This window comes from Solea senegalensis, linkage group LG2 (genome assembly GCF_019176455.1).
Source record: "Solea senegalensis isolate Sse05_10M linkage group LG2, IFAPA_SoseM_1, whole genome shotgun sequence".
In the NCBI taxonomy this organism is placed as follows: domain Eukaryota; kingdom Metazoa; phylum Chordata; class Actinopteri; order Pleuronectiformes; family Soleidae; genus Solea; species Solea senegalensis.
In genome coordinates, this window is record NC_058022.1 from 28,598,176 (window position 1) to 28,625,293 (window position 27,118).

Sequence of the window (27,118 nt, forward strand, 5' to 3'; positions counted from 1 at the left end):
CCTCGGAAATGTTTAAATCTACAAGGACTGAGAGAATGCATGAATAATGCAAAATAATTTGCATCTAAATTTTTTAAGTGTGCTTTATTCGAGAAAAACTAAAACGCGTGCTTTGATTAAACTTTGATGAGTGAAAGCTGAGCGCCGTGTGCCTGCATCTGTTTGTGTGTGCGTGTGTGTGTGTGTGTGTGTGTGTTGCGGCAAAGAAAACCTTCTCATTTGTAGAAATTATTTAGAAAGGCGATAAAGGGGACAGAGGAGGCAAGAGAAGAGGCGAGGAGAGCCAGAGGTAGTGCCAATAAATAATAATTAAGAAAGAGAGGTATTACAGAGGCTGGGTGTCTGGAGGACGGTGTGAACAGCATCCACTGTGGCGCTGTCAAACAGGTTGCCACAGTGCTCTTACATTAATGCCGCTGCTGAGCATCTTGTTTGGTGACTTTTCTTCCCCCCCATCACACACATTTTTACAGCTCGTGTTCCACTCTTTGAATATTTATGAGAACGTGTTGTTCATAAAGCCATTCTCCCCCCCCCCCACCACCCTCTTCATTACAGCTTAGGAATTCATACTGTAGGTGCTCAGGCAAAGGCAAGATGACCAGCTTTGAATGTGCACCGCCATCATCGGCGCGTCTGTTGTGCCAAATGAAGATTGGTACATGTATGAAGGTGTCACAGGTTCAGTTTTATGTAATGTGGCATGTGTCAAGAGCTCAAGTGCTTACCTGCTTTGGAGCGAAGAGGCAACGAGGTGGAAACCAACCAGCACCGAAAAGAAAAAGAGAAAAGGAAAACTGATTAATAAATGGACAGTTTATTTTTCACAGTTGTGTGGCCATTGGAGAACAAGGATTTTAGGACTTTCTGTCACAAAGGTCCTGATAAAACACTGAACATTACATTTTATATGTAATACGATGAAATATAGACGTCCATATAATCATCCAACTGCAGTTTGAACCAATAAAAAACTATCAACATCTGACTGATATAACAAATCTGTCACTGCAGATGAAAATAACCTGAATGCATGCTGACTCAAACACACACACACACACACGCGCGCACACCTCTCCCTTTGTTAAACAAACCATATATCACTCCTTTTCTCTCTGCTTGGCCCTGGCTGGCAGGGCCGGGGAGGTGATAGAGGAGTGGGGGATGAGGGGGGAGGAGGAGGAGGTGGTGCACACTGGGTATTTTTAAACGGAGGCTGGAAACAAAGGCCCCTCCTGAGGCCGGCCCCCTGCCCGGAGGATCACCTAGTCCCAGGCTACGCTGCTCCACTTTTCCCACGCTAACCTCCGGCCTCATTTGCATCCCCTGCTGCCCCTCGCAGCGATTATTTTCAGGTGAGCTGCTCTGTATAGAGGGTCTAGCTTTAGTATGTGTGTGAGCGTCCCCATATATGTCTTTGTGCATGTGTGTGTGTTTATGTGATTTTATGTCCTAAGGTCTATCAGTTGTGCATGTGTGGCGGCGTGCGTGTGTGCCTCCACCCCCTGATCCTGCTCTTAATTACGACTGACTGGCACCAGACACAATCGCCCCCTTGATTCGTCAGTGCCCCCCCCCCCAATCCACCCTGCAGCCCGGGGTGACCCGAATTATCTCCCAGCAGCTGGAGGAGGAAAACACCGTCTACACACACAGTGACAAGCACAGACAGAGATAGTTGAAACAGAGTTGTCCTGTCTTTCTCCTTCAGTAACACTGGCCCTGACACTACTTACACTGTCACCGCTATTATACGGGCTTTCTATAGGTTACAACGGTCCGCTCTGTGTGCGACTGTTTCATCTCACAGCGGGGCTGCGGCAGAGAAGCGCCGCCGTTGTCCTGTTCATTCATTAGCGCTGCCGTCATGTATGTTAACCACGTTCTCCAGTCAACTGTTACATATTAACACATGCATACTGAAGTAGTACAACGTGTTCTATAAGTTTCCAACGGAACAGCACATACAGTGTGTTACGCCGTGTCTGGTCATTTGAACAAGTTGATAAAACAAAAGTTAAATTCAATGATGTTGTATAATTTTGCCATTCACATTATAATAATAATAATGATAAATTAATAATATATGTTATGCTTACTTACTAGCCAGTCTGAGACCATGATTATTTGCGATAATGAATCATTAGTGACAATAATACTTTACTTGTCTTACTAGACATGGAACTGTGATGCTTTGTTCAATTTTTATGGGCTTCAAACCTCTGGAGTTTAGTGACCTTCTGCTCTACATACATAACTCAAGCTCATCATTCAAGGTTCTTTATTATTTGTCACATGAATAAAGCTGCACTAGCACAACATGTTATCCTGCATCACTCAAATATTTGAGATGAATTAAACCTGCGTTATAATATACACTTAGTTAATTCTTCGGCTTATAAAGTAGTTTGACTTTTTTTTTTATACTAAAGGTCCACTTAGAGTGAACTGAGCACACGAGGACCACAAAATATAGTCTGAGAGCTCCAGAAAAAGCACCGGATCGATCGGAAACAAACTTTCTTCTGGAACACAAGTTCACTGCATGTCAATATATGGTGCTGACGGACAATTATCATTTTAAATTTATGTGAAAAATGTTCTGATGTATTGTTCTCCAAAATAAGCCTGAACTCTGTCACCCCAACAGTGTCAGCGCCTTGTTCTTCCCACTGAGCAACACATACAGTAAACCCACTGATCTCTGCCACAGCAGTTCTTTATAGAGATAGCGAGCGGACACAAAAACAGTTTTTGTCCTGCTGCAGCTGGGAGCCACACACATTACTACACCTTATTATTTCCTATCATGAGCTGTGGACTTACCCTTTCAGCTGTGGCAAAGGGGGGAAAGGTAGCTACAAGGCGATGTACAGGGATTTACAAACACACAGGGAGAAACAAACACACACATCCTAATATAATTGTCAGCATCTGTCCCTCCCCGTCTCAGAGTAAAGCCCCAGCGTTCAGAGAGAAGGGTAATTATCGCGTATCCGAAAGGGAGGATGCAACCATCTCTGGCTCTGATTAGAGGACAGGAGAGTAGTGTCGCCTCTGTTTTGCAAGCCAGCGTTTACAGGGAGATGCACTTTTCACTGTCCAAACAATGTCTGTCAGACACTATCAATAGCTGATGTGGGAGGAGACACTATCTAAGGTGCCGTGACTGCTACACAGCCTGAGATATGGATATAAATTGGGTAAAAAAAAAAGAAAAGAGAGTGCATTACAAGGCTCTGGTAACTCTACAAATCCCTGTGTGGATATGGAGCGTAGCAGCCTTTGTCGCAGAACATGTTTGACTATGTTCCCGTTGCACCTTTACTGGGTTTCTATGATGAATCCGAGTGTCACACTGTATAAACTAAGATGATTCCGTACCTTGCAGATATAGTGATTATGACCCGAGGACGGTCGTAACAGAAAAATAATCAGATTTTCCTTCCACGAGGAGGAGTCTGTCAAAACTGGTCTCATCAGAGGTTTTTAGTTGGCCTGTGTGTCACGCTACCTTCCTCTTTCCTCCTCCTGCTTCACTCCTTTCACCTCATTTCTCCTCCCCAGAGGTTACCATCTGCACACTCCCTCATCCTCCTCAGCCTCCTCCCCCTCCTCCTCAGCACATTTCAGCCTCATCTCCTACTTTTCATCCGTGGTCTCCCTTAGCTGCATTTCAACTTTTCTAGACTCGTTTTTTTTTACATGTAGCACCTTATCCACCCCCCCCCCAGTCTGTGGAAATATAAAAACTGCCCATTCTGTAACACAAGGTGGGGGTGAAAAAAGATGGTGGAAGACTCTGCAAAGTTAATGTGCCGACCGTCTTTGAAGTTCAAGGAAAGGAAGTTAGCTGCCACTAGAGATGTCATAGCTAATTGTCCATAGCGAATACATGTATGATCATACAGCAAAATGAAAGCACATAATGGCAAAACAGGGGGAGCAAAAGAGTGAGGGAACATATGCAGAGGCCTCATTTAGTAAATAAATGAGCTACATAAGGAAAAAAGAGAAGCACGAGACAGTAGCAGAAAGAAAGAAATCAGTCTTCCCTGCTTCTCTTACACACACCCAGAGTTAACACATCATGCGAGATGATCGTCTCGACTCAATTTCTGAAAATTGCCACTGCTGCTACAACCCTCCCTCCACCACCACAGAGAGAGAGAGGGAGGGAGGGGGGGGGAGAAAAAAAACTTATCAGTGGTTACTCCTCCTTCATTTTATTTCATTTATGAATTACAAGGAAAGATGCCATTATATATTATTAATTCTCTGCTGTTGCTTTGGCTCTGGCTGCTGCAGCGGTGAGCTGCGGATGTCGGTGGCGGTGTAATTACGTTCTAGCCGGGCAGCCATCCGTTTCCTTTCAAAAATTTACAGGATTCTTAATCACGTTGCTCATTTGGGTGCACGGTGGCGGGGATGGCGAAACACAAACAGGGGCACGTCTGTTTGCACGGGAACACCTGCTTAGCATTGATAGCAGATGTCAGTCAGTGAACTGAACAAAAAAAAAAAAAAAAGAAAAGTGGTGGGGGTGGAATTAAAAATGCAAGCATCACCAACTTCTTATTATTTACTTACTCCAAAAATGAACTACTGGAATGGGAGAAGGAAAATCCTGGCAAACGCTGTGGAAGCTGGGCCTCATAATTGTGCTGCTGCTGCTGCTGCTGCTGCCTCCCCAGCTCCTTTACTCCCCCCCACCACCACCCACTACCCCTTTCCTGTCCATCCCTTTCTCTCTTCAGAAATCCAACTAAGCAGTGAACATCAAGAGGCATTTTTAACCTTTTCCCTTTTCTTCCCCTGCCTCCCCTCCTAATTCCCTAAACCTATTGAGCGATGGAGTCTTATATTTCTATCCGTTTGCATCAGTCTTTGCTGCATTATTCATTTGCATTATAGTGCTGGATGGTAATTAAATCTTGCCTGGGATGCCGTTGTATTTAAATGAAACGTGAATATTTTAATGGGCCAAATGCAGAATGTTTAATCTGCCCCATCCATCCATCCAACCACTTTTTCTCTCCTTGTTTTTCTTTTCTTTTCAAAGCTCGTCTATTGGCTGAGCTCTGGAAGTGTTTATTGTGCTCTCGCTGCTGTTCCTTTTTTATTTATTTATTTCTTATTTTGACAGCTTCTTCTTAAGAGGAATAGTGTCGAGTTAACAGCTGCATTGACAAACATATTTCAGCGGAGGCATTCGCCCTGCACGGGGATATTTGTTACACACCCACACACGTGTGCGAGAGTGGCAAACATACAACAATCTTGCCAACAAAATGGCCACTGAGGACCCCCTCGATTGGGGGGGAGGGGTAGGGGGTTAACTGCAAGAGAAAGGAAGATGGAGAGACAAGGAGAGACAAGGAACTGGTAACCAAAGGGGGGAATTATAAAGAGGAGAGGGGGCAAGAGGTGGAAACCTTTGACATTCAAATGAACAATGTAGCATGAGAGAGAAAAAAGTTAAAAAGTGAGTAAATAAGACGACTTTGATGACTTTAAAGTTAGCAGTAAAAAGTTCAAAGGCCGACAACGATCTCCGAATTTTACTGCTCATCTGCTCGACAGGTTCGACCTCTCGTCACAATCCAAACCCACGTTCGTAGTTGGAGAGAAGTTGTAATTTTTGGCCAACAAACAAAGGCGCTGAGGAATCCAGGTTCCTGTATTTTCAGGTGTTTTTTCAATTATCAAGTGTTTTCGAAAGTGTGCAGAGGGAGAGCAACAGACTTTTGTCACAACTCAGACGGTAAAAAAACAAAAACAAAAACGGAACAATGGAGAGCCTCACAGAGAAAGATACGGGGGGGAAAAAGGAAAGGGAGAGAAAAGAGGAAGAAAGACAGTGATAGAGAGACGCAGGGAACGAGATGACAGAAGAGAGAGAGAGGTTGAGAGGCAGAGGGATGAGCTGTGCCTTTAATGCCCATCTGGCCCGGAGATGTAATAAAATTGACATATTGATTCCTTTGAATTTACGAATGCCTGTTTCATAAACTCCATTTCCAAAGCCGAGGCCTCTTTAGAGCCCTGTCATTTTTCCCCCAAATGGATCAATTATGTGCCCACGTAATCCTGTTACCTGAGAAACCGACGCATACTTTTCCCATTTGCAGCGCTTCACCGGGCGCACAGACTCACATTATGTGCACATAAACAAACTCTAGGTTTTTTTTGTTTGTTTCTATGTGTGTGTGTGTGTGTTCTCCCTCCTCGCCTCCTCCTAATATTAGTGATTGTTTTCTCCCCCTGGTGTCGTCGTACCACTTTCTCCTGCAGGGTTTCAGGGAGGCTTTTCCTCTGCTTTCGCTCTGGCATGTTTTTGAAGTTGCGGAAATCCCTTTTTACAGCTATGAACTGAAACTCTACCACCTTCGCGTCGATACACACAACACCATCATATCCTTGTTAAAAGCCCTAGAAACATTAAGCCCAGTTCCAGCAACATCCATTCACGGAATCCACTTTAGCTTTAAAAGAAAATCTCAAAAACAGTTATTTGGTAAATACATCATCTTCTACTAACTTCACCTTATGTATATGGGGAATGTATAGTTTACAGTATCACGCCGCCAGCTCGGCAACAAAATAAATATTGTTTTGTGGCTTTGAGAAGATGGTTAGGAAGAGCACGGCACTAACTCAACAAGACTCTGGGAGTTCATTTCCCAATATGGTCAGCTATAATTAACAAAAAGGCAATTCTAGTGCTAGAAGCTTAAGTACAAGGCATTTAACTATAACCAACTTTGTTCATTAGGTTTTAAAGAAGTAACAATCTGATTGCTTATTAATACCATAATGAAATATTCTTACTTTTAGGACTTCGGGGGTGTGGAGCACAGTTTTGGTTATTAAAAAAAATAATAATGGAAGAACCTACGACTGCAGTGACATTGTTTCCAGAAAACAAATCAACTTGTCTGGAAAAAATTTCCATTTGTTACACCAGCTAATGAATTTGAATCCAAAGAAGATTAAAGAAATGAAAACTGGCAGAGTTAGTTTTGAGTCGTTAAACCTGAGGAGTCACTTCTGTATGGAGTGGGACATCCTCGCCATGCACTCACATTTTAGTGTAGAGTCCATAACATGTGGTTTGAACTAGAATTCATCCCGGTGTCATTGGTGCATGAACGTGTCGACAACTTAAAGAGCTCCTGACCCGTGCTGCCAGCACAGCGATGACTCACATTCTTAACCTGGGTGAAAACAGAGGAGTCAGTGTGGTTGTGCCTGGGTGGTAATAGCATAATAGGCGGCTACAAGTGGTCATGGGTCAAACCGGTGCAAGTGTAAATGTTGGAGTAATACAGCGAGCTGTCAGGTGGAACGGGAGCGTATGAAGAACGACGGCAACGGTGGCGCACGGGAGCTGTGGCTGAGCCACTGGATATCTATTTTACTATCACACCAGAGTGTCAGAAAAGCTAAAAGAGAGCGAAGGAAGGAGAAGGAGTAGAGGGAAAGAGAGAGAGAGAGAGAAAAAAATCAGCCTGCGATCTTATTTTCCACACTCCGACGAGCTACAAGCGGCTCAGTTACACTACACTTGCACTGAACAATCAAGTCTGGCAAAGGTTCACAAAACGACGAAATACCTTGTCACTTACTGCCTGACCTGTTCAGCGAAGTGACTCGGGGAGGGAGAGACAGAGAGGGAGAGAGAAGGGGGGAGAAGAAGAGAAGGATGTAGAGGAGAAAAAATAAAATAATCATAAAGAAGCTCTGAAAATCCACAGACACATTTCGTCATGCGCTCTATTTTCTGTCCATCACTGACTGTATCACCTTATTTAAACTCTTCAAAAACATATTTCCCCAAACTCTTTCCTTCAAAGATTTGATATCTTAGGACATGGGAGTTTCATGAAGTCCGTACATGTATTTCCATGCAAAGAGGAAGCAGTTAAGGCGAGGTTTATCCCCTCCACACTTGAAACTGACTCTACGACAAAGAATGGGATGACAAAACCGCAGTGCAACGAGGAGCTCGCGCGTCACACACAGGAGAGATGAAGGGTATAAAGTACATCATTTGTCACATATATATATATATATATATATATATATATATATATATATATATATATATATATATATATATATATATATATAAAAGTTAGAGGAGATTTGAGGATGAGCGAAAGAGGTGATTGTTAAAAAGTGAAGAGGTGGAGACAGTGGGGGGTTGTTGGACTTAACGACTGACAGGCGGCCCGGTTCTGCTCACTGGACTTAATCTAAAAGCAAAAGGCCCCAGTTATGATGAAAGGTTGGCACACTGTGGTCTCAGCAAATTGGCTTGCCCCATTCCTTTTATTTTACCTCGTACGAGCTGATGCTTCTACTCCACTGCCGGGGGAAGCCTAATGACCTACGGCCTGCTAACTCAACCCTTCCTTTCACCTGTCCACCACCACCACCACTACTACCCTCTACTTTCTATTAAAAGAACTTTGGCTGCGAGTGTCAGTATCTTCACCACCAAAAAACATTGCTGGCAACAAACCAATGAGGTCACCCACCACTTTATGAGCAAATACATGGAGAGACGCATCTAAACTTGGGTTCACGTTGACACATTCCAAGGCAGACAGACAGGCAACATAGATTAGATAGACCATTGGGGGAATTCAGAGGGAGTTGAGACCCAGTTACAGCCAAGTTCATAACATGATGGAACAGTTTGACTCTGTCTTGTTCCAGCCCTGACATTTCTCCAAGGCCAACTATAATGATGGCCAATGACAGGTAATTACTAGTGGGAGCGTAAATGAGAGCTCAAGATCAGCAGTATCTGTGTAGTTTCTGGAAAGTCTGAGCGCCGCGCGGGACGGCGGCCAAAATCTCGAGCGGCGGGTTCCGCTCCGATCGCGGTCCAATCGGAAAAAAACACAGCACCACAATTTTGATGCTGTGTTTTCCCTAACTTGAACTGAAAAGTTGAGAACCCGCCGCTTGTGTGCCGAACGAGCTGCTTGACCCTGAAAACAAAGCTGCAAATGAGAGATGAACCATTTTGAGAAGGTTCAGACAACAGCACAGAAGAAACTTCTCATCGTGCTGTTTTGGTTCTGTATTTGCGTGTATTTGTGTGTGTAAAGCCCTTATAAGTCATTATTTAGTCTTGGGTGTTTACTCTAGCTGTTGCGAGGACACAAATGAACTCCTAACAAAGACAGAATATCAAATAGCTTCAATATTTTGCAAACATCTTCACCTGCATGCTGGGAAAGCGCGGATACGGTGGGGGGGAGGTAGAGTGTGTGTGTGTGTGGGGGGGAGTCAGTGTTGCAATCTCTCGTGTTGCACAGGCTCCTTCGAGCTCCCCCTTTATAAATTACCTCATCAGTGAGTGAAATTAACACCGATTCTTGCAGGCAATTTCTCAATTTCCAATGCTAATTAGCTTTTTGTCTTTACTTTTAAATTCTGTAGCACCTGTTTAGGGGGAAGACATCTTAGGCAGTGCAGGCGCATTTAATCACAATTTTAATTAACCATCCCCGTAGATGTGAAAGAGAAGCAATTATAATGCAGATGAATGATGAGGTTTTTTCCACATTAAATTGTTTTGTTTCTTCGTTATGTTGATTGCATAAATACCGGCGCTGCTCAATTTTTATCTACTGTAATTTTGTAATTGTTTAAATAAAAAGAGAGAAGGGGGGGAAATCAGCCACAGAAAGGGGTTTGGATGGAGTGAGTTTGTCTGTTGACAAATGGTTTCATTTAGTTAACCCATTAATCGGCGGAGAAATGTGCGGAGGATTTGGCAGGAAGTGTTCTTCACTTGTTTTTCTTTCTCTGCGAAACAACTGTCAGCCGTCACTTCACTTGTAAATCAGGCTGAGGTTTATGGGCTGTTTGGCCGTAAGGTGAAGAGGTTACAGTCATCTTATCTTTTTTGACCTTAACAAACTATTTAACCAAATGAAAGTCATCCCCCTTTCCATTCCTCAGACTCCCCTTTAACTACTGAGCATACAGTCACAAATGAAAGCACAGATGGGTGCTACTGGAATGGACTCATAATCTTTATGTGCTCGTGAAAATATCATTGGGTTCGATGACGGCGCTTTCGACTGTGTTTATTACCCCTTGTACTCTGAAACTTTGTTTTTATGTTTATGTCACTGTGACTGAAAAGAAAAACACTCCGCTGTGGCAGATTTCCTTAAAATTTCCGCAGCCCCCCTCAGCTGTTAATGGGAGATGTTTTTACGTAGAAAAAAGAAAAAAGAAAGAAACTTGCGTTAGGTCCTGCGTTGCAACTTTTATTGTTTGTTTAAAATGGGGCAAAATGATCTGTGTTGACACCTCAGATTATTCTGGGTGAAATGTTTACGCCATCTTACCTCACTGTCCAACAGTGAACATGTTGGGCAAAGTGGGAAGGGGGGGGGGAGCACGTTTCTAGAGACTGTTTTTGATTTTATTTCTAAAATGTTTTCTCAAAATCAATCCGAAATGTGGATTTTTAGGTGTGCATATTAACCCTTTTGTAAACAAATAAAGGCTCATTGTTGTTTGAAGTGAGTTTTTTTTTCTGGAGCAGACCGATCGAGATCACTGCAATGGGCCAGCTGTAGGGCAGGAAAAACTCCCAGAATCCTCCTGTGCTCTGTCCTCCGCCCTCAGCCACCCCCAGCAACACTCATTCTCTAATCCCACTGAGCAGTGCTTTCAGTTTGCCCAAAGACCATGCAGGGGAACTCCAATGGACCAGACACACACACACACACACACACACACACACACACAAACAGAGTCTTTTTCTCTCTGTGTGTCGCACACACACACTTGTTTCATATCTGTCTCCCAGTCACAGTGACAGACACTTAGGCCTCAATTATACTCCCTCTGCAGACGTGCACACGGACAGCTGCGGACACCACAGCCGCGTAGTTGTTCTTATTATAGCGACTTCTTTCTAGTCCACTTGGAGGAGAGCATGTGCAGTTGGTGAGCGGACCGTGGACGGTACAAAGACTTCCGCACAGAGCGTGTTGTACACCCTCTACTAATCATTTCTCCACTAGTCATTTATGTCACATGGACCTGCAGATGTGAGAAACATAAAACTTCCTTTATTCCGAGGAGCTGTGGTGTCTAAAAGTGATGTAGTCAACTTTGTTCTAAGTATGTGGGCAGAGGTTTTTGCTGATCAAGATAATTCCGCACACCAGTGTGCTTCCTCTTTTTTTCCGTGTTATTTTAAAGCTCTACTGAATTAACTTGAAGTTTAGGACAACATCGAGTTAGTTTGTTTTGACGCGAGATGTCAAGGATTCGAGAAAAATACAACAACTCCCCGTAACGACACAAAGCCGGAGTTGATATTTTAATTTACGACACCCGATAAACATGTGTGTTTTCTCTAAAGTATGACATAAAGAGAAAATAGCACTCACAAGTCACTTTTTATGGATCTATCTTAAACCACTCTGGGTGTGTCTAAAAGGAAGAAGCTCCTCTTTGTATATTAGTAGCAATAGGCTGGAGGTAAACAGAGCATTAAATCCTGCAAAACTGTGGCAAGGCCAATATGGGCGCGGGACAATGGCTTGGCCCAGCATCTCCAAGCCTTTGTTCTCGGCTTAACAAAACTCTGCCGTCACACCGTTTTACCTCAATGCTGCCCTGTCGCAATGGCCATCAGCTCATCAGAGCACATGCATAGCTGAGGACGGGAGGGCAGAGAGAGGGAATAGAATGGGGGAACAAGGACCAAATATGAAGGAGGGGAGAGATGGGAGGGCAAAAGAAAGATTAAGACAGGAACAGAAAAAAAGAAGTGCCAGGAAGAGAGGTAAAAAGAGGGAGAGCAGAGAGAGGAAGAATGAACGATAGATAAGGTGTGACAGTGAGGAAAAGAGAAATATGGAAATGAAGAAAAAGAGACTTAAACGTCAAAATCCTCCAAGGGTCAAAAACAGCTGAAGTATACGCTTATGGACAGTCACAATTGAAAAAAAGAAGAAGAAATGAATAAAAACACAATAACACTCACCTCTCCCACACAACCTTAATAAGAATATATGACAGCTGTGAGGAAGGGTGAGGAAGTGGGTTGAGGGGGGACAAATCATTTTGAGCTTTGTGACGTGGCGGCGACAGAACTAGAGCAGCGAGATTGACTAAAAGTTTCATTACAAAGTCCTCATCTGCTTCTCTCCCATGGCCACAGTGAGAGGTTCAGGGGAGAGAGGGAGACGGCGAGAGGGAGAGAGAGAGAGACGGCACATTTGTGCCTGGTGAACATGTGTGACTGTTTGCTTATGTCAGCCGTTTTCAAATCAACGGCACATAAACGCTCACTTGTAACCCCGCCTCCTCCACTGTCCAGTGCCCTCTTAGAAAAATGACAAAGGCTTGCAGAAAACAAACACAGCTTAAAGTCCTGTCACTTACTTTTTTCCGGCTGATAATTCATATTCACGGGGACTTCCCGGCGAAATGTTCACATATTTTGTTTCCTAAAATAGTAAAAATAATAATAATAACATAAAGAATCATGGCAATGATGCTGCTTGGCATATTTTAAAAGATCAAAGGGGAAACTGAGGATGATGATGGGGATGATGATGCACATCAAAGACGATCGGAATGTTTGGCTGTTTGTGATCTGGCCTCTAAATTGCAAACATGGTGAAGGAATTCACAGATGTTAGCGGGAATCTAAAATCAACACTATCATTTCTATCGCCACTAATACGACGCAGTGTACCTGGTTTTGAAGAAGAAAAGAAATAAAAGAAAACCATATCTTCCCCCAGTTCAATCACATTTTAAACGGACTAATTAGCACTTAACCCCAAAACTTGACCTTATGATTACCATCTTGGATATAGTTCAGGTTTTGAGAATTGCCTGCTTTTGGTTGCCTTCTCCCTCTCTCTCTCTCCCTCCCTCTCTTCTCCACTGTCAGGTTCTGGGCTGCCAATTTCTACTTGAAGCTTGACTGGGCCTGATTTGATGCAAACTACCTCAGGGTGAGGTGGGGAGTTTGGGGGAGAGACGAAGGAAGGGGGGGGAGTGGATGAGGGACTCAAACTGATGAACAGTTATGTCAAGTTGATTTTGCACCGTTGGGAAAAGGTAACCTCTCCTTCGGGGAGGAGACGGCGGGGGAGGAGGAGGAGATAAAGGTAACAAAAAAGGGCAAAAAAAAAAAGAAAAAGAAAAAGACAAGGTTAGTGGAGTGGAGGAGGGCGGGGTCTGGCGCACCAGGGTGCACCCACTCTCTGCCGCTTCACCTCACCTCCCTCTGCTTACCACTCGGCACAAAACACTAACTGTCAGTGCGAGTACTAATTGCAGATGTGCCAGTCTGCCATCATAATAAAATCAGAGGCAGGGCGGACATTAAGCATAGCTGCCTCATTTGTGAGACTGCTGAAAAGGTAGCATAAATGAATATTTCATTACCTTAATTACTAAGGAATACTCCTTTCCTCCAGTCGTGGAATGAGTGTTGCTGTAACTAATTATGAAAAGTAATAACATTAAGGATACTGTGATTGCCAGTTTATAAGGCAGCGTCTGCATGCTGTTGAGGTATCAAACCGTGTTGGGAAACATGCGGAGCGGAGCGGAAGGAAGGAAGGAAGGAGGGAAGGAAGCGAGGGCTATGTCCCACTCAAACACACACACACACACACATGTGCAAAAAGAAGGGTTTGCAGGGATGAATGGAGCTCTGATTATTTACCCAAGGATGCTCATGTGTGTTTGGAATTGCCAAGTGGATGTTTTAACAGGTATGAAGAGGCTAAAAGGTTAGGAAACTCACGCGGTTTATATAAGTGACAGCTTTTTAGCCCTTTAATACACCATTCCTGATGAATACAAACACAGTATGAAATGACACACTCGCTACCTGGACCGCAAAGTGCAATTTAATGAATCCTTTTACCACGCAGCCCCCAGAAGTACCTGCACATCCAAAAAGGCCAGGGCTCCAGCGAAGAGCCGCGAGCTGCGCATTTGCATCGCTTCATCATCCCAGTCTTTGATGTCAGACACATGGCTTGATACCTTTGTCCGTTATTCACCTCTGCAGCTCGTGGGCACATCCCATGCCCGGCTGTAATGTACGACCACTGATAAGGTCGAAAGGGGGTTGTGAGAAAAAAGGCAGAGTACAAGGTCTGCTTTGATGGCCATGCTAATTCCAATACCCCTAAGTAGTAAGAATAACAAAGTGGTGGGGAATTTATCTCAGGAATGCCGGAGCAAGACGGCCGGGCGATAAGGAAGTAGCTTCCCTTGGGTGGGGGAGAAGTAATTAGAGTGGGTTGACTGGTTACATGACTGGCTGGTGGGATTGATGGAACTATAGGTGGGAGAGAGATGGACTGGGGGGCACACAAAAGGAAAAGTTTGAGGCAGAAATATCCAATAACATACCATATTTGTCAAACTCTCTCTGGTTTACGTCCGACTGATGGAGCAACGGGCAAATTCTGCAAGTTTTTCAGAAAAATAAGGCACGTACTTGACGTATAACCGCTCCCTCGAGAACTTTGTAAGGCTCCAACAAAAATCATTAAGATTATAGTAAACATTTGAACCCTCAGTGATGTCGAAAGACAACCTCATGGCCACAAGTCATTAAGCTTTGACCGGACTAAAAGAGCCTCAGGATAAGTCACAGGGCCAAGTCAGAGTCTGAGCTTAAATCTCTACATCTGATCTAGTCTCAGTCAGGAAATACCCTCTGCAGCCAGGCCTTCTCTCCAGCAATCACAGCTTGAACGCGAGCCAGAACCAGATCCAGCCATAACATGAATCACATCATTTATCTTTAGGCCAAAAAATAAGGCGTCAATAGCAAATTACAGCAAAGAACCACTCCAACCTCAATTTTATCACCTCATCATGACTTTAAAAAAGTAGATAATGATAATAATCACATAGCATCTATCCAATGGCTTTTTCCAAACCCAAACCAAATCCTGGATTGCTACAGTATGTTACCCAAAACCAAAACTACAACCACATGCAAAGAAAGCCCGTCCCTGTCAAACTGTAACCTCCAGTGCTCGCGATGTTTACTACCTCGCCCCAAACGCCAGAACCAAACTGTAGCCTGAAACCACACAGAGCTCCTCTTCGCTGCAGCCTCAGCCCATGTTCGCCCTGCGTGTCAGAAAGGCTGAGGACAAGCCTGTCGCTGTGATTATCCCCCCGCTACCTGAGGAGGTGTTTGTTTGACATTCGCGCCTGACAGCGGCGGGACATGAGGCGTCCAGGGGAGGGGGATCCCTCTCCAGTCAGAATCTATTAACACGTGCGCTCACCTGTCAGAGTTTCTAACAGGGCTGACTTTGCTACACATGTCCACTGACTGCTCCACGGATCACATTTAAAGGCTGAGATGCCGCCAAAGCCGCCTCCCTGCCGCCTCCATGTTTTAGCTGTCCTTGACTCACTCTTGCCAAGGGTTAAATGTATGTTTGAATAGCAAAGAGACCTCAAGTGTAATTTCTGACCATTTCCTCTTTTCCCTGCAACCTCCGGTTAAGAAGGTGCTTGATCAGTGCCGAGATGAAAGCGTGGAAGTGAGCGAAATTTGTGTAACCGCAAAATGACCTAATTTCGTCCTAATCTTGCTTGGCAATCAGCTGCAATTAAGCTGAGATAATACATCTGAATTTACCTCAACGAGAGACGGGAGGGTGGGGTGGTGGTGGTGGGGGGAGACCGGAGCACAAACGAAAGCAGACGTGTCCTCGTTAACTTAAAAAAAAAATAAAAAAAGGGGTTGCACTTAGGTGGCACAGAAGCAAGACACCCTCTGAATAATGAACTACAGGGAGAGCGCGAGTCCTGATCAAATAGCATATTATATAAAGCGGAGCGAAAGGTAGGATGCTATGCAGAAAACGTGCGGAAAAGGCCCGAGATTTCCAGATGTCACCATGCCTTAATCTGATGATCTGTTGTTGATTGTTCCACGTGGCTGTGACCTTGCCAGAAGAGCTCTTCCACCCGACAATCAAACATACATCAAAGAGTACGTACTATGTGTGTGTGTGTGTGTGTCCCTAAATGCATGTGTGTGCACATGTAACAGCGAGAGTCGCATTCAGATCGGCGTTGCCGACATCAGAGCAAAAAACCGAAGGCTGCTTTCAACACTTGTTTGCACAAAGGTGTCACCGCTGAAGCAGCTCCCCACCCCCCAAAAAAAAGAGAAAGGGGAGAAAATCATTTTAATGGGCAATTTGGATGATTACTTTTTTTCTCCCTTTCCTCAGAAACGTCATGTACCCTGCTTTACAGCTGACAGCAGTGATAAGTCACACACACACACACACACACACACGAAGCACAGGAGAGCATTCTCACACAAGCTTCAACCAGCTGCGATGTGTTTGTTCCTTTTGATTTAATCTGTATTTGTTCCTTTGCTGCGCTATTAACACACAACCCTGTTTGTTAAAAAGCACTTTAAAAATAGATTTGATTTGACAGGTCAGTGTTTTCTCTGATCAATACTGAGCTACTGGATTTTCTGAAATGCCCAGAGCTGGACACGGAAAGAACAAAAAAAAAAGGGGGAACATTTGAGGGATTTTATTCCTACCCCAAAACATAAATGTCCATGAATCCGAAATAAAAAGAGTAATATTTGAAAAGAAGAAATAAGATAAAATAAATCTGCACATTGCAAAAAGGCAAATCCGTAATTTTGGCCTGAAGCGAGATTACACACTACATTTCATCTGGTGGAACAGTTGCCATCCAAATTCCTTCGGTGCATCCAGGCGAAGATGCATTTAAAATGTTGTTAGGAAATTTTTTTTTTTTTTTCTTTTGCCCGAGCAGCATTTAATTATGAAATCGAAATGTAAGTTTACACCTGCTCAGCAACCTGCCGCGTGTCTCACCCAGGCCCCCTCGCAAATAGGAAAAGTCGACGCGCGGAAAATGTTGAAAATCACAGGCGATGCACGGTGCAACAACTGAATAAGTGCAAACAGCAGGACGAGATGGAACGGATGGTCCAAATAAAGACTTTGCAGTTTCACTTGAGAAACACTCAAATGAGGCATGATATTTCAAAATGCATTTCCCTCACATACAATGCATAAAACATGCCAGCTTAGGGTAAAGAGTGTACACACGTAAATGAAAAAGTCCAAATGCATGCAATTATTTGCCGGACCACTGACGTTTCAATTTCTGTGTTTGCTTTTTGTCAAAATTGCAAGGAGTGAAGGTGGGGAAAAAAAAACAACGAAAACAAAGGGATGAGAGAAGGAAAAAAAGGAGAAAACAAGCATGAAATAAAGTCAGGGAAGCAGGAGAAGAACATCTGATTGCATTGCAACTTTAGAATAGACATACACCAACATGAAGATGGGGGCTGATACGACCTGTCAAATCCTGAGACAGAGAAAATGAGTGGATGGAGGGAGGTGTGTCAATGCTCGACAAGCAGAACGCCGCTCCCACAAACACCTTTAAGTCTGTCACCTTTGCTCCATCACTCTCCATCTCTGCTTCTTTCACACCGTCCTGAGTTGTCGGTGTCCGAGTCATCCAGACTTCTGACAACCGCCGTGTCACCGCCACAGCTCTCAGCCTAATTTTAACATGCAGCAGACGCACACTACACTCCCCCCCATCGCAACTTTTAAAATCTACATACAGCACGGCCCTCGCCTGGAGTTAGGAAGGCAAGAATTAAACCAATTTTCTTGATTTTTAAGTCAAGTTCAGTAACAGTTCAGCTGCCATGCAGTTTAAAAAAAAACTGGGGCTTGTTTACAAGTAAAACAGCCTTTTTTAAAATCACGCACAAACAAAAGGCAAAGTTAGGGCCAAAAGCATGCAGGGAATGCCACGCCGCTGCCTGTGTCACCACATTGTTTTGGACGATACATCATTATAGCCGTTTAAACATAAAGGGAAGTCACAGGGGCAGAATTGGCTCACTATTGGCTGATTCATGCCTGGGTATTAGTCAAGCAACGGATCCCAGCCACTGCTCTCGCTTTCATCGTTCTTGGCAGTGGCAGTTGTACTGTGCGTGTGTTTTTTTTTTTGTTTTTTTTTAAAGAGTGTGTGTGTGTGTGTGTGTGTGCACATCGCCACAAATACACTGCAACTACTGCAGCCCTGCGTTCCCAAACATCACAAATATCACAGGAATCTCACATTGACAGAGCGAGCACAAGCAATTCAGCTTAAAGCTTATTAATACAAAGGGGAAACATGGAGGGACGGTCAGTGGACATGCCAAAGGGAACGCACAGAAGGCAAAGAGTTCTCATACAAAGAGTTAACAACACCCACCCACCCCCCCCCAACAACACCACCACCACCACCACCCCATTCCTCCAAAGCATGGGTTAATATCATGGCTGCCTGGTAAGGCATTATCCAGAACCTCTCTGAACAAAAGGGCCCTTTTGCAAACAGACTCCTACTTTCACCCAGTGTCCAAAGGTGTTTGCTGAAGTAAATCTGCCTAAATCCTACGCAGCTTGGCCAGGAGGGGGAGGGAGGGAAGGTGTACCAATAATCCTTCTTCTTAACCAAAAAGAAGAAAAAAAAAAGAAAAAGTTCTGAGTAAGGAACAGAAAGAAAAGGGGAAGAAAGAAAAACTGGAATCCATATCACATGATGCCATTTAAAGAGCTGTTGCAATCCGTCCCTACCAGTCCCCCCCCCCACAGAATCTTTGCTTATGATCAGCACACATCTAGTCTGGGAACTATAATATAAAGGTATATCATAACCGTCTTGATTAATAGCACATTGTTTATAAAAGTGGACGTACAAAAACTTTCCCTTTGTGATGACAGTCTGCAAATATTACTTTTGACCACACCTAATCTCACTCCTCACTCCAAAAAAATCCTTTAGCACATTTTTTTTAAAGCTTAAGTCGAAGGACTTTGTTCCACAAACAGACAAAATAAAAGAGCATCATTAAAACACCTGCTCCTGACCCTCGTCGCCTTCTTTACACACAATCCAATCAGTCGCAGTCAGGATTTTTTCTCTTCTTCTTCTTCTTCTTAAGTGTGACTGGCCATGAATAGTGTGGGCATGCCATCTCGTAACACTATCTGTCTGTCAGGAGGGGCCCGGGTCCCTGCTAGAGTAGGGAGGCTATAAAAGGCTTGTAACCAGGGGACGACCAACAAACAACCACAAACACCCTAGTTATTTCTCTCCACCATCCACCCACCCCTTTCTGACTCTCTCCCTATTTTTTTTCCCCTTCCTCTTCTTCTTTTTTTCCTCCTCTCTTGCTCTCATTTTTTTCGCCCCCCTTTTCATCTCAGGCCCTTTTCTGATGCTGAATGCAAATGTGTAGCCCTGCTGCTGGCGGCGAAAGGGGCTGAATTGTGATTAAGAGGGAGAAGAAGAAGAAGAAGAGGAGCTCCTTTCTTTGTTCTCCCCCCGGGGGATGTTTACCAGGAGAGACACGGCGGATCAGATATGAAAGGCATTCAGGTCAGCATTGATGTGAGCGAAAGTGAAATCGTACCTAAGGCATTCCAAAGACCCGCGGTGTCAGGGGTCCGGGCTCGCGGTGCCTCTGCAAGTGTGTGTTCTCTGGCCGCCAGGCGAAAAATATCTTCACACAAGCCGGGCGGTCGAAGAAGGAAGTATTTTGAAAAAAAAAAAAAAGGAATAATAATAAAAAAAAAGAAGGAGAAAATGTGTCAAAAATGTTTCTTGGCTATTTTTTGGGGAAGAGGAGGAGGGATGGATAAAAAAGTTTTCTGCCCAGTGTCCAAGATGGAGTCAAGATGATCATTAGTTTGCGTGCGTGTGTGTGTGTGTGTGTACTGCCACAAGCCATGCTACAGTATTTGCTTTTATCTGCCTTATCAAAGCATGAAAAAAACTGTGCTTCGCTGTTGCGTGCATAGTGTGTGTGTGTGTGTGTGTGTGTGTGTGTGTGTGTGTGTGTGTGAATGCTGTTGCTCAGCTACATTCCTGGTTTAATTCCTTGTGGAAAGCACATATTAGAGGAATTGTTGAATAACATATCAGCTTGAAAGCCGAAGATATCACACTGCGATGACTGCATCTCTGACTCCCCGCGATACACACACACACACACACACACACACAATAAAATAAAATAAAATCATGTGAGCGACAATAACTGCAAATATTCCTGGACCTTTGACAAACTGATCCCTTTCAAAACTGACACTGTTACCCAGAGGGAACATTCTTCCCCTCCTATATACCGACGCTACGCTTGAAATCACAATGGTCTCGTAAGGGAAGTCCATTCATTTTTATGTGCTTGGCTATATACACTTGACTCACACACTTTGAGCAGATGGATATATTTAGCTTGTGACGACTGCAGCCGAGGGAGAGGGAGCTTTAAAAAAAAAAAAAAAAAATCAAGTGATGCAAAAAGCTACCGTACGCACCGGAAAATAATAAGGCCTCACGCAGCATGCCAAAGTGCAATGTGTAGTTGTGACAGGACAAATATGCCTCCTTATTAGCCTGCATTGAGGGAAACCTGCTAGCTGTTTTACAAGGGGTAATTGGAATGTGTCTATTTTGATTCAACCACAAGGCCGACGTTATAAAAATACTCCAGTCGGAATCATCTCCTGCTATCTGTGAGACTCCGAGTACAACATACCCCCACACACACACACACACCTCCCATCCTGCTGCAGAGTGATTCCTGCTGGTACCTGTAATATCGCACAGTAATTATTTGACTTGCTGAAACAAAATAATCCCTTATTTCCCACTTCTCTCTATAAAAAAGAAGAAGGAAAAATCCATCAGGAGCTTAAGGTGGTCGCTTTGGCTGCTCCACACACAATTGCCCAACCCCGTATGGGAATGACAGCAGTGAATGGCGCGGTGGACAACCCCCTGCCACTATTGACGGTATAAACATGTAAATGAAACACATTACCAGTGACAATCAATTGTCTGAGAGTGCGCTGCGAAACCTGCCCCTTTTTTTCCCCTTTCACCTCCCCTTGTTCTGCAAATAAAAAAATGCCCCTACCTTAGGGAAAATGTGGGTAAGGAAGGAGGAGGGAGGGAGGGAGGGAGGTCGGTGGATGGGACATGGGAGGAAAGAGGCGGAGGGTGAGAGAAGAAGGCAGAAAGGAAGAAGAAGAAAGGGAGCACCTTGTCTTACCCCTCTCTCTCTATTCTCTACTGTGGGAGCTGCGAACACAACTTTAAAAAAGGCACAGGAATAATAGAGATGGACAAATTGTTTAGACTGGCAGAAATCTGGCATTGTCTACGTCTAAAAGCAAGGCTACACCCACCCCCACCCCCCCCCGCACGTACTTAGACGCACACTTTTCCCCTATTTTTCTAAAGCGTGAATCTGCGATAGCTTTAAAAACTACATTCAGATTATTATATCAAACTTGTGCAGCCAGAGATTGACGGTGAGGCGAGAGGGAAGCCCGGCCTCGTCTTTCTGCTTTCTGCTGAAGCCGGATTATGTAATCAGTGTGTTCCTGAAGACATGTCCTGACATTGAAATGTCATGCAGCAGAGAAAAATAAAACAAAAACGGGTAATGCAGAATCAAACGTTTACCAGAAAGGCCAAAAAAAAAACCCCAAAAAAAAAACCCTCCATCTGCATTTCCTCTTTAATCCTCTGGTCAGACGAAAGCGGCCACAGTTTAAGTGCAAAGAGTCAGCGTAACACACAAATATAAACACGACTACAAAGCTGAAAAGGCATGTTTTTGATGCTCGCACCGGTTGAGTAATAAGAAAATAAGGACAGGTGTGCGAGTGCTTTTCTGTTGGGCGCTCACAGCTGGATGTGACAAGCAACACCTGGCAAGGGCCAAACTCTCAAACACTTCACGCTGCTGAGATCAAGTTTCACACCAGGAGAGCAGGGTTTTTTTTTCCTCTTATTCTTTTTTTCTGTTTCTTTTTTCTGCGGCGTAACAATGAGGAACAGGACGACGAAAACTAATGTTTCAGGTTGTGTTGCTTTTAGATATTGCTGCCATTTCACTTCCAGGGGTGGTGTGAGACAAAGGGCTTCACAGCGACGTGGAAGAGGGTTTGGGATGAGGAGGGGAGAAGTCATGTACTGTGGTTAAATACCACATGACAGACCGGTCAGTGAGTGAGTAAAGCTACAGTAGCACCTCCAGCCCTCAAGGCCAACAGTCATCTGGATGACACTGTCATTGGTCGGACAACTTAGTGAGCAAATGCCTCATTAACACTAATTGGCACAAAAACACAATCCCACTTATTCAGTCTGTGAGGACGGATTAAATTCAAGAAAATATCCAGCAGATCAAATATTTAAAAAGCACCGGTGTTCATAGAAACATGTAAAACAGGAGTTTTTTTTGGTTTTTTTTTTGGGATAAAAATAATGACAGGTGGCATGGAGATTATAATTTACACCAAAACATGCTCGCATACACACTGACAACAGCGAAATCAATTCAGTGAAATTAGCTGTAATTGTACTTATTTCAAATGTGTGTATATTCATCTGATTTGACAGTTAAAGGAGGAAACAGCGAGTCTGGATGCATCCGCTGTCCATCTGGTAAAATAAAAAAAAAAGAAAGAAAATTCCTGTGTGTGTGTGTGAGTGTGTTTGTGTTAATGTGCGCTACATTTTTTCGTGCATTCGAGGCGTTTTCTCTTTTTTTGTGTGTGTGTGTGTTAGTGACTGCTGGAGGAATCAGTCTGTCCTAGCGGCTGTCACACGCTTCGCCCTGCCCTACCATCTCTCCACAGAGCCAGGCAGGAAAAGGACAGAGAGACAGGCAGAGAGACAGAGACAGTGAGAGAGGGAGAGGGAGAGGAGAGTGGCCAAGCCTCAATAAGCCTCTGCATTCCCAGGGGGGAGGATTGGGGGTGAGTAGGGGAGGGCGGGAGGTGAGGTTATGAGGGGGTGTCATCAGGCAGAGGTATGAGAGAAAGAAAAAAAAAGAAAAAAGGATTCATATTTCACATTTAAAACTAGATCACTATTAAATCTATTTTCTTTAAAATGTAGCTTACATTCTCCTGGATGAAGGAGTGACTCCATTTTTATTGGAGATATAAATATTCTTTACACGTCCTGCCAAAGCTCACCGTCTCTTGTCAGGTTTAAGGGTGTGAAAATTATATTTGCTTTGCTAATATTATTTTATCAAATGCTACGTTTGGTACAAAAGCCAATAAAGCTGCGTTTCTCCCTCTCGCTCGTCCTTTACAAAACAGGTGGGCAATGCAGTTTAACAGGCTGTCATGTCTCTAAATGGGTCTTATTATTCGGTTTTTCCCCCTTCTAAGTGTATGGAAAACTGCAAATGTACAGTATATTTGTATTGGAAATCTCCTGCTCTCGTGTTGTGCTCTTGTGCTATTTAGTGTGGAACAAAATGCTTGTCTGCTATTGATTGTGGGAAATCAATAAATGAAATCTGATCTAGATAAATAACCTGTGGGGGCAGAGATTAAAAAAAAGAGGCAAATATTAATAATAAAAAAAGAAGAAGCCTCAACTGAACATGCAGTCTCTGTGTTTTACACACGCTGCTGCTGCTGCTTCGTTTTTGTCAGTGTGAATGTGAAGTGTGTTTGGAGCCTTTATGGAATAATCAGGAATAACGGGGCCAGGAAATGTCACTGCAGATTTGCCTCTTGTGGGAAAAGTGTGCAGTCAAATGGAGAAAGAAAAGCAACACATCTCCACCTCCAGCTCCACAGCCCAGACCCAATTAATGTCCAGCATTTATTGGACATGTCATCCTATTTATACAGAATTACTCCACTAAAATAAAAAAATAAATAAAAATAAAAAATAGTCTCAGAGGTAAACAAAAACGTACGAGTTAACAAACAACTTGCCACCCTCCTGTGAATTATTTCACAACTCCCTTTGTCACAGAAAACAGACAAATGACTTCAAATGTGCTTTGTAGAAGACAAATAAGGACAAACACGTCGTGGTGAACGCACGCCAGCGCGTGGGGTAAAGCAAATCACACTTAAGTCATAAGATTGGACTTTTACAGCGAGACTGATGCAGCCACCCATGCTCTGAGTGACCGCTTCACAGCCCAGTCCCCCATGACGGATTTTGTCCCGGCGACAAACCAGCCGGCACCGCTACACTCCAACTTTCCAACATGCTCAAGTTTCCAACTAACCACCTCGCAGCCTTTACACACTAATCCCCTGAAAACACACTTTTCAAAACCGCTATTTTTAAAAAAAATTTTTTTTAGATTCCACAGGCTCGAGTGGGGCTGCAACAAAACACGGGTGTGTTTACGCACAGTTTGTGCTCTGGATAACGGTCCCTTTCTCCCTGCGTAAAGAGGGGAAGGCAGATATGCGCACCAGCCGCGGACCTCCACGCGAGCCGAGCCGCAGTGGAAACCTTCAAAACAGGCTCACATCCAAACAAATATCCCTCCCGATTGCTTGCTTTGTCTCCCCCGTGATTTTCTTACCGTTTTTCCGTCTCGGGTTGGCTTGTTTTCGCCTCTTACACCTGGGGCCATCCGCCATGATCTCTTGCTTCATTGATAAGTGAGTGTGGGATCAGATGGCAGCTCGCATGGACTCGATTCCTTGATTTCAGCCTTGATATCTGACGGGAAAAACACACAGAGCAGCGGCAGCGACAATGAGGACATGAGCGTGAGGATCCACTTGCGCCGGACGCGGACAAGAAACTGCAACTTGGATGAAGGAGCAGATTGTAAAAAAGAAAAAAGCGCCGTGGGTGAAAGTATGAGAAGGAGCGGCAATGGGGCTCTGTGCCTATCTAATTTTGATTTTCAGCTGATCGGCTGTCACCTTAGTGGCATTAACATGAACAGCACAGCAAACAGCAGCAGGACGCAGGGAATTATCTTTCCTCTTATTATAAGTGAAAGCACAATTCATGTCAGGAACTGCAGCGAAAACGTGACACTCCGAGTTATTTCATTGAGAAAAGTTTCACAAACTCCTTTTGTGGGGTTTTTTGGGCCACTTTTAAGAAAACAAATCTTTTTCACTTTTTATTTATTTTGTGAATTTTACTGATTTTGTTTTTTTACTGAATCTGATCAAGTTTTACGCTTTCAGTGTTGGGTGTTTTTTTTTTTGCACAGGCGGCGAAAAAAACATTTTTTTTTTCCCCATATTTTAGGGTCAAATCCAGAGTTTAAGGAAAAGAAACTGCAGCCTGCAATAAGCCTCAACTGTGTGGTCTGATTAAAACTCATAGAACTTCAATAAACACTTGGGTGCGCCTTGAGAAAATTGCTCTTCTAGGTTTAATAAACTAAATCCAAACAGTCTTGTCAACAGTTAATAAATAGCAGATGGGGAGTAATTGTTCAAATGTGCCAGCTGACTCCGCACCATAAGAAGAAAGAGAAAGAAAAAAATCTTTAAAGGCACAAATGGCGCATAAACAAAAGAGATAAGACTGACATCGCTTGTGTGGGATGTTGGACTCGCCAGTTAATTTATCAGCGCAAATACCGTTATTAGTGTGAGTGAATATTGACGAGTGGTTTTGTTTGTCGTCGGGCGTTTGGCACAACGATATAAACACTAATATGCAGTAACACAGTCTGGAGAGACTTAGACGGAAAACGGGATCCATATATCGCCTTATTTCCGACAAAGCACAGCGGTGCTGTGCGGTGCCAAACGCCCCGCACAAGGCACATTTCCTCGGCTGTCAGGAATCTGCAGGGCGCCTCTACATCACGGAGGTGGAAAAAAAGGGGAAAAAAATGAAACGTGTGGGAAAAGAAGCGCACCTCTCTTCCACCTGCGCAGGTAAGACAAAGTTGAACTCTACTCTGACGCGGACGCGTCGTGGAAGTTTAGGATCCAACAATTCTTCAACAAAAACCAGAAAAAAAGAGGCTGTGAATTAAAAAAAACAGAGCAGATACATACCTGGTTGTAGGAGAGTAAAGATGTGGAGTTGTGAGGAGGGATGATACCGGAGCGCGTCGGTGAGCGGATCCTTTTCCACCGGTGATAATAAAGCCTTAGAAATAAAGCCTTAGAAATAGTTGGGAGGAGGGAGGGACCGCTATTCCTGCTAGGGCAGGTTTACAACTGATGTCTTACACCCACTCCAGGAAACAAACCTGGGTAGGGACTGACGTGTTACGCCTCTTCTAATGACATTTTTTTTCTTTCCACCTCCTTTTCTTTGCCATGGAACACAGAGGAGAAGCCCCCTGAAACGCACGCCACCTATCTTCACGGGAGGGGATAATTGAGGAGAGCCAAACGTGAGCATCTTCTGGGTTGAACGTGAGGGTTTTTTTTTTCCTCTCTCCTCCTTCCTCTCCCCCCTCTTCTTCCTCCTCTTTTCCTTTCCCCTCACTCTCCTTTCTCTTTCTCCATCTCTGCTCTTTTTGAGTGAAACCAACTATGTCGGGCTTCGACGCGGAGCAAAGAACAGGCGACAGTGGTTTTTTTTTCTCTCTTTCTTCGTGTGGATATGTGTGTGGAAGTGTGTGTGTGTGTGTGTTGTAGTAAAGGGGGAGAAACTTGGAGCGCGTCCACGCTGTCCGCAATCACGTAAGGATTTTTCTTTTTTTTTAATTTTCTATTTCAATTCGGTTTAATTTGCAGAAATGTAGTTGATGTGTTAGGATGCTGGAGTTGGACAGAGGAGGGGGAAAAAAAGTCCCGCAGATTTCTCGTTATTGTAATTGACTGCGACTGTAAAAGGAATGAGGATGTTCGGATTACATGCACGCTGCAAAAACGTCCCTCAGGACTGTCACTTAGTGTCAAACATTTGCCTTTTTTATTGTAAAAATCAGAGCCAAGTGTAGTGACATTTGTTAAATGTTTCCATTAATGTGTCATAATACACTTTAGTTCAGGACTTACATTTACTTTCACTTGTTTTTTTTATAATTATTGGAAAAAAATCTTTATAGAAACAAATGGTGATTTTTTTTTAAATCAAAGAAAAAAATGTAAGACAAAAAAGTGAGAAAACCACTTAAGGTGTTATTTATTTTTGCAGCAAATATTTGTTTTAATCCCTGTAATACAGGCCTATCTGCCATATCAATGCACCTGCAGGTATGTCTATTTTAACTGTCATTTATTAGTATAGT

The 27,118-nt window shown here is 43.7% G+C and overlaps 1 long non-coding RNA gene across 2 annotated transcripts; it reads right to left on the minus strand.

The window, feature by feature from the left end:
* Positions 1-464: 464 nt before the first annotated feature.
* Positions 465-26,349, minus strand: LOC122761050. 2 transcript variants are annotated; one of them, XR_006358521.1, is made up of 3 exons: positions 25,932-26,349; positions 24,482-24,621; positions 465-728 (listed from the first exon to the last, which is right to left on the minus strand). It is a non-coding gene; the product is annotated as an uncharacterized LOC122761050 (long non-coding RNA). The 2 variants fall into 2 exon arrangements; XR_006358519.1 differs by having other exon boundaries at positions 465-731.
* Between the last annotated feature and the right edge of the window lie 769 nt (positions 26,350-27,118).